Below are 11,633 nucleotides of genomic sequence, written 5' to 3' on the forward strand. Positions count from 1 at the left end.
CAGATTTTTCGACTGAATTAACACGTTCGCAATCTCTGCAGTCTTATTCTGTAAAGTCCTATAAATCGTCGCGATCCGTAACTTTGACGAGTAACGACGAGCGAGCGGTAATCCGGGGGAAAAGCCGGGAAGGAAAGCGAGCGAGTGACGAAGAGCAGTTTGACGGGGAAGAAATTTCCGAAGATCCCTTCTCGAAGGTGATGCGCTTTCGCGGTAACCCACTTTACCGGTCGTCTACTGGTTCCACTTCCGCCTCTTCTTCTCGTTCCTCGAATTCTTCCGTTTGTTTGCGCCGACACACGCCGTGCACACGACGTGTACGAGATACACACAGGAAGTACACGCGCGCGCCACACTTACGACGTTACACGGGACCCGCTGGAGCGAGAGATATTCGAGGCAGCCAATTTATTTTCCCGGCTGATTCTTCAAAGAACCTCCTGCTTCGGCTGGTATGTCGCCGTCCACCAGACGACGAAGTCCTGATGCCCCGCGGACGCGCTCCGGTCTTAAAGGCATCTCTCGTACTCTCATTGTGTGCGGTCCTTTCTCTTCTTTTCTCTTCGCTAAGGACGCAATACTTCCGTCGAGAGCACTGGTGTTCGATAAAGACAATACGGCTCGTTGCTGAGGAATTTAAAGTTATTTTCCATTTTCTTGAATATGAATATGTATATAGGTATATATGCGATATATGTATGTATATATACATATATATGTATGTTGAAGAATGTAGTTTGATATTATACTTCTATTGCTATATTCTTTTTAACTCGAGGCTCTACTTGAAACTCAGAAATATTGCGCAATGAAATATCCCTTTCTTGAAGGAAAGTTGTTTTTTAGTTTTCAGTCCTTTAATCTGCTTCTTTAGTTTCTCTAAACTTCTGTGATTGCGGGTTAGTGAATTAAATCAAACTGATAATAAAGAAGGTTTTTTCTTACTCAAAATTGAGTGATTACGCATGGATTTGGCACACCGCATATATCGCGCGCTATAGTTCCAAAAGGACGGGGCAATTTACAGACCATCGCCGCGGTAATACCGTTATTCTGACGAGGGCTAAAACTTCAATGGGACATTATGCGGGAGATGAGGCGGCGGGAGATCTGAGACAGCGTCGAACTCGCTGGTGGAGTGGCTGAGTCCTGAGAAGCCCTCAGGAGTGCGATCTTTCCTTCCCGAGTTTCAGCGCGCCGCCGACTTTCGCCCGCGAATTTACATACGGGCCCCTCCTTCGCCGCGCCGTTCGAGCCATGTAAGAGTTATTTCAACGATGTCGACCGTCTTCCGTCAAGCACCTCACAAGTATTCACAGCGAGATGAAAACTTGAAAAATTGCTAAGCGAGTTATCTCGCGTTGAGGTCACGCAAAATGCTGCTTTCATAAAAGGGAATATCTCTCGCCCGAATACGTGATAACATTGTACCTGTTATGAGCAATTTCTTTATATGTCAGGAATTCTAGTTAATTACAATTGTTAAACTTGGAGATTTTAAATTTTCCTCATGAACTGTTTGTAGCTTACAGTTGAATTAATCGTCGTTGTTTTTTCAAGGATATTGTGATTTTACGAAAGTAAAAGTTAAATGCCTCCAAATCAAGATACTGAAAATAAAAAACATAATAAACTAAGACTATTTCACCATCCAAAAATATCGTAGCTGAGCCTGTGCTTTAGAGAGGACCAGATATTTTTCGGGCACGCGCAAATTCTCTCGGGGATTCCTATTTACGTCTTCGCAGGAACAGTCCTTAGACTTCCACGGTCTCTTATCTCTTCGCCTCCAACCTCTTTTCCCTCTTTCATGATGAACTTCGGGGAAGGTGAAGGCTGAGTCTCGGGTCGATGCCGTGGAACGGGCCGTACGGCAACGGGGAAGGCGAGGAAAGCGCAGGAAGGAGGAACAGGCTCTTTCTCACTTTGTTTTCCGCGGACGCACCGTAAGCGTTAATTAAATTACGTTCTAGTAGAAAACGAGCGAGCGATAGGAAAAGAGTAAGAGAGAGAGAGAGAGAGGAAAGGAGGCACTCTTTAAAACTCGCCGAGCGGAGTCAGACGGCTGCGTCGTTTCGCGAAAAACTGAAAGAACTCGTCCGCGTTTGATGTCCTGCCGGATCAATCCTGCCCCAGGGAAGGTGTGAGGAGGGAAGAGGGCCTAAATTAAGAACTTGAAATTTTTCCAACGCTCTTCAATATTTAGTGCTCGAGACGTTTCGGACAGCGAGATGCGAGATCGCGTATCGCCAAAGAGAATTTTTCGCGTGTGCCGAGGAGGGTTATACCTACAGCATCATCGATGAGCACGTAGCGTCTTCCCGGGTGTATCGCCGCTTTCGGACGTGACGAGAAAATACTTTCATACTTTATATAGGTGAGCATCGTCTCGCCTGTCTGTTCGTTTCCTCCTACTCTCTTCTTTTGCTCTGTCGTTATTTTTCGTTCACATTTTATGGCCGCGCGCCGCTACATCGAAACAGTCCGCATATCTGCTGCGCGTACAAACTTGGTCCTGCGAAAATATCGTCGAGAATATATAGAATATAATGTAATATAATGTACAAATAAGGAGATAGAGACAAGGGAAAAAAGACAAGTATCGGGGGCGAATTCTGTTTGGTAATAAGTCAGATTTTTGAAAGAACTTAAACTTTTTAGCGATGGTGGAACGCGATAATTATTTCATAAATTTTTATCGTCCAATAATTTTATTATATTTCTGTCTGATGAAATTAATTTTTTATATATTTATTTTATAAAACAACTCTTAATCTTTTTCATTTCGAATTTACCTTGATTTCATCAAATCTGATAAAACAATCCGATCTGAGCTTCATACACCAGTTTCATACTTTTAGTAATATTTTATAATTAGTAGTTTTATTATCTATTTACGTCTGCGCGAATTTCCTGAGATTAATTTAAATTTAAAATTGATTTATATCTAAAATGACTTAGTTAATTTTAAATCCTTTATTTCCTGTGTAACTTTGGAGCTATGAATTTTTCTCAATCGCCATTGCTTTCGGTACAACTTCTAGTGCTTGCGCTTTGGTCAAAGCAGGCGACTTTCGAGACATCCTGAGCACTATACTTTAGCAAGTTCGTTTCGCGTTAGCCAGGATTCTTTCTTTTTCCATCGGTCCTCTATGTCTTTACTCGGCAATTATCGTAACTCTCTTTATCTACTGGCTCCTTTTCACTATCCTCGATCCAGGACTTGGAAGAGCCCTTTTTTCCAGGCCGAAAATCTAGAGCAGTCCCTTTTAGGGAGCGGGCCATCTAGTACTAATACTAGATGGCCCGCTCCCTAGAGAACGACGTTCGCGCCGTTTACTATTGCCCTCGGGGTACACCACAAGGCTAATGTTCCCCGTAAAGGGAAGGAGTCATCGTTTCTTTCGTCGTAGATGAGTCCGTGCGCCGAAATTTATTTCACCTCCTTCGGTAGTCTTAGTTGTTAGTCCTCTTTTACACTAATGTTTTGACAAGACGAGATATAATTTAATCATCAATTAAAATCTTGACTACGGTCTTGAAAATATTGTTAAAAAACAATTATGATTGATGTATATTTTATATTATTGAAAGTATTCTGTAATAATAAATAATTATTATAATAAATTGCAGTTCTATTTAAATGAGAATTATTAATATAAATCGATATTATATCTAATATTAAATATATAGTACTAAATATTAAATACTGAAAATAAACAGAGGAACAACATATTAACAAATTTAGTCATTTAGACTTTATTTGAGCCGTATTGGAGAATATAATCGATATTATATAATTGACTGTGAGTCGATAGCAAAATTAACCCGATTATTTTTTTATATGGGGTTTGCAAGAATACTTAATGTGCCGTTGAGTGCTGTAGAGTGTCATGAATTTTTTGTGTTTGCTCGAAGTATTCTGGTTCATGTAGTTACGCTCCGTTAATTATCGCTAATTCGATTAGACACTCGTCGTCGTCGCGACTGCGGGTATACTTCATTCGCTTCGATGGCTCGTACTCGTGTTTCTCTTTGATTCGTCGGTTTGACGAACGCGTGCGTTCAGCAGTTCGGAATTAATGTGTATGCACGCGAGACGGTTTCGCGAGTTATGCGCATTTCTACGTTTGGCTCTGCAGCGGTTCGTTGCAGTAAAACCATACTTTATTAAATCGGCGTTTAGCTTTAACTTATACATCGTCAATTAATAGCAATTGCGACGCTGAGCATTTTAATTCCAGATTACTAATGACTAATGAATTTACAAAACACAAAAAATAATTTAGAAAGAGAATTAGATAATAAAGCATAACAGTAGAATACTATTTAATAATAAGATATTTTATATTGGTATATTAAAACGTAAAAATATATTCTGAGCATTTCAAACAAATCTCAATTTTTAAATATCATATTCTCCATATTCTCCAGATATGGATATCTTAAATTTACCAGAAGAGTTTTATCAAAAATCAATTTCAAAATTAATTCTGCCAGCTTTTGAACATAATAGTTCATCAAATAGAGTAAATGGACGACATTATTACATCATTATCGTATTTCCAATAATTTATCCATTGAATCCACAATAAATAATACACATGTTTGCAAAAAAATTATTATGTACTTATGTTCATAAACGTAGCATAAAGCAATCAAAAGAATATGTCTTTTGCTTATCTCGACAGAATATTTGAGCAGGTGAACCGTTGGCGAGTTCTCATAATCTATCGGGAGTCCATTTTTAGGGGAGTCCCATGAAACGAAGCGTGTGCACAGGCAAAACGAACCTTCGGACCTTGCTTTTTTTTTCTTCGAAATATCGCCACGTCGGCCTTTTGACCGAACATAGTTGTGAGTCGCAAAAACGAGATGGGCAATGAGTTTTAAATCGGAAGAAGGCAGCGTGAAATTGAAAGGGCCGCTAGCTAGTTTGAAGACGAAACAGACGAGCGAGAGAGCGCTGTAATTCCAGACACCTTTCGGCAAGAGAACTTCTCTTTCCCTCCCCCCTTCTCACTCTCTCTCTCTTTCCGAGAACGGAAACTCTAAGAGAATGGAAATTCCCGTAGAATCGCGCGATTCCTGAATATTCCGCGTGGTAGGCTCCCAGACTCTTCGCCAAAGTACGTCTCGCTTTGAGTACACTGACGTGAGTATTGCACATCCGTATTCGCATTCGCATTCGTTACGATTATGCCGTTAAGTTATTCTTGGTACTGTTGGTTTGGCGTTATCCTGTGCAGCACGAGGTGCAAAATTTTCGCGATAGCAGAATTGCACGATAAAGAATTATTTATAGGGCAATCTTCGTGCATCATTCATATTCGATACCACTTTATCAAACGTTAGCACACAGTTTTATCCGCAATCCTTTTTATGTGCTTTGCTCGTACTACTTTGTTTAATTTTCCTGCTTAGAAAATTCTCTAAGTATCTTTTTTCTCGTTCCATTTTATCTCTTTTTCTCGCAAAGAGAATAATGTTAATCTCACGATAAAAAGTATCACAACTCGATGAAATTTAAAGGATTAAACGGTTAACCTAACCATTTAATTATTCTTTGTGGTAGGATTTGATATTGTAATTTTTTGTGCTTTTAATATTGCGATATTTGTTTGCAAGGGTAGATGCACTCGTCAGCTCTTTATGACTCGCTTGCGGCCGACATATTCGAAGTTATACGACGACGAGTTCACACCGGCATGGAATTAAGCAGGTCATCGGACCGTTTCTGCGCGCGCGACGCGAGCGAACATTTTACGGGCGGTTGCATAAAACTCGCGCAAAATGGGGCGGCGTGCACGGGCGAAAACGGCGACGTTGGCGTTACGCTTTAGGGGAGCCGTTATTCTGCGTGTAACACAACCACCATACCGCCTTTCGATGCACTTTTACAGTAAATTCCATGAAGATGGAAACCGCCGGCGAGCCGTGCATGCTTTCCGCTTTCCGCGCACGCATGCATTCAGAATTCTGAGTCAATATTTGTGCGACTTTCAAATGGTTTTCGCTCATTATTAATTATTATTGCATTAGAGAATATTTTAATGTATTTATTAATGATATCGCGACAGTAACGATCAACGTCCGCAAATTGCTGGCTCATACTGCGGATTCCTGCAATCGTTCCGACCAATCCGAAATAATTCGAGCTTGACCAACGTGGTAATTGCAGCGTATATCTCGTTAACAACGGCTCGTTCGCGCGAGTCCGTTGGCAGATCATTATCCCGCTCTCGAATTACAGTACCAACAACCTCTCGATTGAACGTGGTAGTGAATTCAATTTGGCAGTGTTTCCATGATCATTTTACGTTGTTCCATTGCGGATCCTTTTGTGACCGGAGAAGGTGCTAGCTCGAATGTTTCCGTGTCGCGGTCGCGAGAGATCCTTCAGACGTCTTGAGTGCCTATCTCGCTTGAGTGCCAACTGCTTTAGCAAAGCTGTGTGGCTCAGTCTATTCGTTTCGACTAGGATCGCGAACTTGGATCAACCGATCACGTACCGGATCTGGCATGCATTATTCTGTCGAAATTAAATTTTCCCTGATATCTCCTACATCTTACTTTCTCGCAAATAGTATGATAAGATAAACTGCTTATAACTTTTAACTAGGAACAAAGTGGTTTCGTAATTTGTTTGGCTACAGTTTATACTATAATAAGTTCCAATGATAAAATGGTTAGTTGTTATTTTGCGACTGGTTCCTAACAGTTATTAATTGAATAAATTCGCTGTTTCTTAACGCCCTTTAAAGAAAACATAATAAGAAAATTCGACGTTGAGATTCGAGATATCGATCCAGGACTTAGCATGGCTAAGTGCTCCATTCGAGAGAATGCGACTGGATACTAAGCGATTTGAATAAACAGTATGCACCGCCGAGGCATCTCCATTAGACGTCGATATTTGGAAGGGAGTGTTGTTAGGGAGAGGGAGGCATTGCGAGGGAAACTCGGGGAACGGCTGTGAAACGCAAATTGCGGAAGACGAGCTGCGTAACAAAGGACGTGGAAACACGAAACGAGATTCGCTCGGACATTCGCATTACATTTATAGCATCTCCGATGACCGATCGCTCGATACAGTGTTTCGAGTAAAATGGGAATTGATACAAAACATTAATGATTTTCTGGGAACGAATTTTTATTTATAATTTAATTAACAGCTTTGTAATTTATCCTCAGAATTACATAAGTTTTTTATAAACTAATATGTTTCAACATATTTTAGAACAGTATAAAGAAATTATATTTTAATACGAAGTTTGTTTTATCGGTATATTATTTTTTAAAAATATATCTTGAGATATCTAAATCTCATATAATAAACACTTTAGTGAGAAAAAATAGATTTCGAATTCGTCGAAGCGTGTTGTACCATGTTGCAGATTGGAACATTCTGTACATAAATAAGGTAAATGTAGGCAATTAAGCCGATTAAAACTTTTTTTCAAATATACGATAGATTCGATGGCGTGCGATGTCGGACGAATCCGATTAACTCTTATAGATTTTGGTGCATCTCCTGTTAGAAGGATGCGCGCGTTTCATTACGCCGTTCGGATGCTGGATAATGCAAATAAGTCGAAAGCGCCATTACCGTGGTCTCCCGGGCGTTGTCCGAAGCAACAAATTAAAACAACGAGACAGAGCGCGATGTGGGCGCTAGGGACGCGCAAGATTTAAGGCAGTTGTGCCATCCGACTCGCTTCGCCCTGCGCGATAGCCGACCACCGCATTTAATATTCCCTCAAATTCTGTTCCATTCTTTACGTTTCGCATGCTGCGACATTTTTGTGAATTTTTCCGAATACGTCAAACTACAAAATATAACATACATAATAAGAAAAGGAAGTAACATAATGTTATATTTCTTACATCTCTAAGCATGGATAAGAAAATAATAAAAGAAATATAATATGAATATAATACTTTTAAAAATTTACGCTACAGTTTGAAACATTCTAGGTTCTTTTTCTTTTTTTTTAATGAAAATACTCATATGATGTTAGAAATTCTATCTTTTTTAATATAAATATTGTAGTTGATAGGATATTTTTTCGTATATTTTTTGAGAGGGCTTAAATAAAATATATTTTATTTAATTATTCTCTATCATTTCTTTCTCTTTTTAATTATTATGTAGAATTAATATGAATAAGATTCTAAGATGAAGTTTTAAATAGCGAAGCTATTAAAATTAAATAGCACTGATATCGAGTGCTCAAGAAAAAATAATAAATCAGGCGGGAGAAAAGAGAGGAAGGAAAAGGAAAACATCGGAAAATACATAAAGACGAAGTTTCATGAGCTATAAAAATTAACGTCGTTACCCCGCGTGCTTATAATGAAATTTGCCGGCCACAAGGTGATTTCTCGCAAGAATTACGATTCTCATTATGTATCCAGCATCAATTTAATTTTACATTAAATTACCGCGAAGCTATTTATCGATCGACAGGCGTTTGTACGATTATTTTATTCAAACCGACAGGCAGAAAAAGATATATTTTCTCATAAAATACCTGTTCTATTCAAATATACTATTCAAATAATTATTATCAATTTTTAAGTTGGAAAATATCAAATATCAAAATCTATTATTTTAGTATAGATATATTTTTTCTCGTATTATGACGTTAATGGAAACCATTTTTTACATGAGAGTAATGATGTTTTAACATATCAAACATGTAGACAACGTAGATTATCTCATATAACTGATTCCGTACGCGTTTCACACGATTCTCGAAATTTCCGTTAGTTGCTCCAGATATACGAGTTATCGACTTCATAATTAACCGCAATTCGACAGCGCGCACCGAAGCAACAAACCGAAGCGAGGTACGTCGTGCGCGGAATCGCTGTATCGGCAAGGAAACTTTGGCGTAGAGTTCTTCCACTCATGCCGCAACCAAGTCAGGCCGATAATACAGCGGCACGATGCGTGGAATACGAACAGCCTGGTAACAATGACGTACTGCGAGACATCGTCAACCTAGTCGTCAACTTTACGTGTGATGTAGAATTAATAGAATAGAAGATAAACGCAATGTTATATCGAACGTAATTAACTTCACAAATGATATTGATTTATTTAAATCTCTGTTTGTTATCCGAGATTGCCTTTAAAAGGATCGATTATTCAGAATATAAAATCAATTACGATCTTCATTCGGTTGTTTAATCTACTTTAAGGACTTTCCATGCGTGAAGTCCAATTGTGCGCTTGGGGTACATAATCCACCGCGCTGGTGAGTAACAATGAAGGCGCGATGTTGTTGTTCGCGGGTGGTGAATGTGTTCGCGAAGGAAGGGGATGGCAGAACCCTAAAGAACGGAGAGACTCGACTGCGAAAAGGACGAAGTGCGGTGAGAGGATGAACGGGGGGAGGAGTACGAGGAGGCGGAAGAGGACAGAAGAGAGACCCGCGGAGGCAGACGGAGAACTGTCAGCAAACTGCATTTACTATTGTTACTTCAAAGACGCGCCCGGCATTGTGCCTTCCGTCTAGCTCAACTTTCCTTAACGATCCTGCGGGCCCGCGTCCGTGTTTTCCCTAAATACGGCGAAACTCAGAGATAAGCCGAAACCAGTTAAGGCGTCACGTGAACCTCTTCCACCACCCACCCATTCGTACCCCTGCTTCGCTGTTTGCTTGCCGGGCCAGGAATCGTTTAATCTCGGCGAAAGGAGCCAGTGCGAAGAGTTTGCTAACTTCTCGACCGTCCGGGATACCCAATTCGCGCTATGATCTTTGAGCACTCCATCGTCCCGTGAAACAACGCAACGTCTGCGCTTGACCTACTGTCTTCACCCAGGGAGACGAAACTTTTGGGGAACGCGTCAAACCGTGGGTTTGCCAAGATTCTGTTGTTGTTCTTGAGAATATACTATTGTTGCTTCGCGAAGTCGGAACATTGCAAAGAAAGTTGAGCTGAAGTTCGATAGATGCTTACACTGAAACACTGCTCTCGCATCTTTGCAGTACACGGCGGAACGTTAAATTGAACAGCTGCGGAAGATTTTAAATATGAGAGAGAGAGAGAGATCTTTTTATTGAAAATAATTAAAAGTAAATTAAAAATAATATTGTAATCATATCTTTAAGAAGAAAGAGCTTTGACTTTTTTGATAATTGCATTAATAAGACATGAAAAATATGATTCTCAAAATTATTATTTTTTTTATCGCTATATCGTTCTTTTTGCAAAGAACAAGTTACTCTTGCTAAAGTTGAAATATACATCTAGAATATCGAATATATTCAGATCTAAAAGAAATTACATTATAACTTTTCTATTAGGTTAACTAGAAAGTACGTGTGCATTTTGTTAGCAAAATTCAAACGCGAAACTTTGTATAATATTAATTCTTAATCTGCAAGAACAATATGTCTGTTGTTATTGTACTTTATGTGGACGGAATACTGTCATTCCGATCCAATAGCGAAACTCCAACGGCGAACGGACTGAACGAGAAAGTAAATGCGAATTCTGTGGAAATTAGCGAAACCGCTGAGTGCAAAGGGATTCACCAACCGCCCGAATAATCCGTGCCGTTTACTTCCGGTCGTAACTCCCTACGCAAAAGTTCCGTGGCGGGTACGTCGTTAAATTAAACGTCCGTGCAATCGGCATACGCATAACAGCGGACGTTCGATGGAAATCAACCGTGAAGTAGCCTCCTACGCCATGACTATGTCGTAGCTTCGTTCGTCTAATAAACTCTGGCAATTCGATTCTCTCGTTGCTCATGAAAGTCACGAGGTTTTCCAAATTTAGCGTGCGTCAATTTCCCGGTTATCAAAGTAGTAATAAACGAATGAGATTAACGCAGCGTCAAAAGCCGGACACGTATGATCAGCGAAATGCACATTTATCTAAAACCGCGTTTTCATTCGCGTTTCTTGCGCATTTAGCTCGCTTTTGCCTTTCGCAGCATGACGCACATTCAGCAGGAAGGGGATTGCTACAGATTCCTTTCTTGAGGAGATTTTTCCCAGATACGAACTTCATTATGCTTTTGCGCTACCATCGCCATCCCGTTTCCTTTTATCCTTTTTGTGTAACCACACGCCACCTTTTGTGTGTGGGTGCACGCTTTGATGCTGCTTTTCTGAGAGATTTACAGTGGGAAACGTACCTTCCACAGACTTTCGTACCATTTTAAGCGTAGGGAGAGTAGTACCCTACCTCGGCCCTTCGTAAAGGCTGGACGGATTACGCGATGTCGTTTTGTCCACGATTGTACAGATTAGTTTGGCGATATTTTTTGTGTGCGTGTGGCCATTCACGCAACTCCGTTTTATACCCGGTTCTCAGAAACGTGAATGCGAAAAAGGAAATAGACGTACGGCCATGTTTGGAACGAAAAAAGACGAGGTTCGAGTTTGACCGAAAGCGTATTTCAAGTCTTCTATAGGAAAGTAGTGTACTGAAATAGCGAAGTGGCGTACGGTAAATGCTCCTGAATAGTGTGCGTGGTGTATCTAGTTACATTGATGCAGGAAAGTATTAGTCTCCCACTCAAAATAGATTTTCTGAGTACAGTATATCAAGAATAATATTTTACATAAACGTGTAAATATTCCGGTTTGCATACACAAGTGCTACAAAGTATT

This window comes from Ooceraea biroi, chromosome 6 (assembly GCF_003672135.1).
Source record: "Ooceraea biroi isolate clonal line C1 chromosome 6, Obir_v5.4, whole genome shotgun sequence".
NCBI classification, from domain to species: Eukaryota; Metazoa; Arthropoda; class Insecta; order Hymenoptera; family Formicidae; genus Ooceraea; species Ooceraea biroi.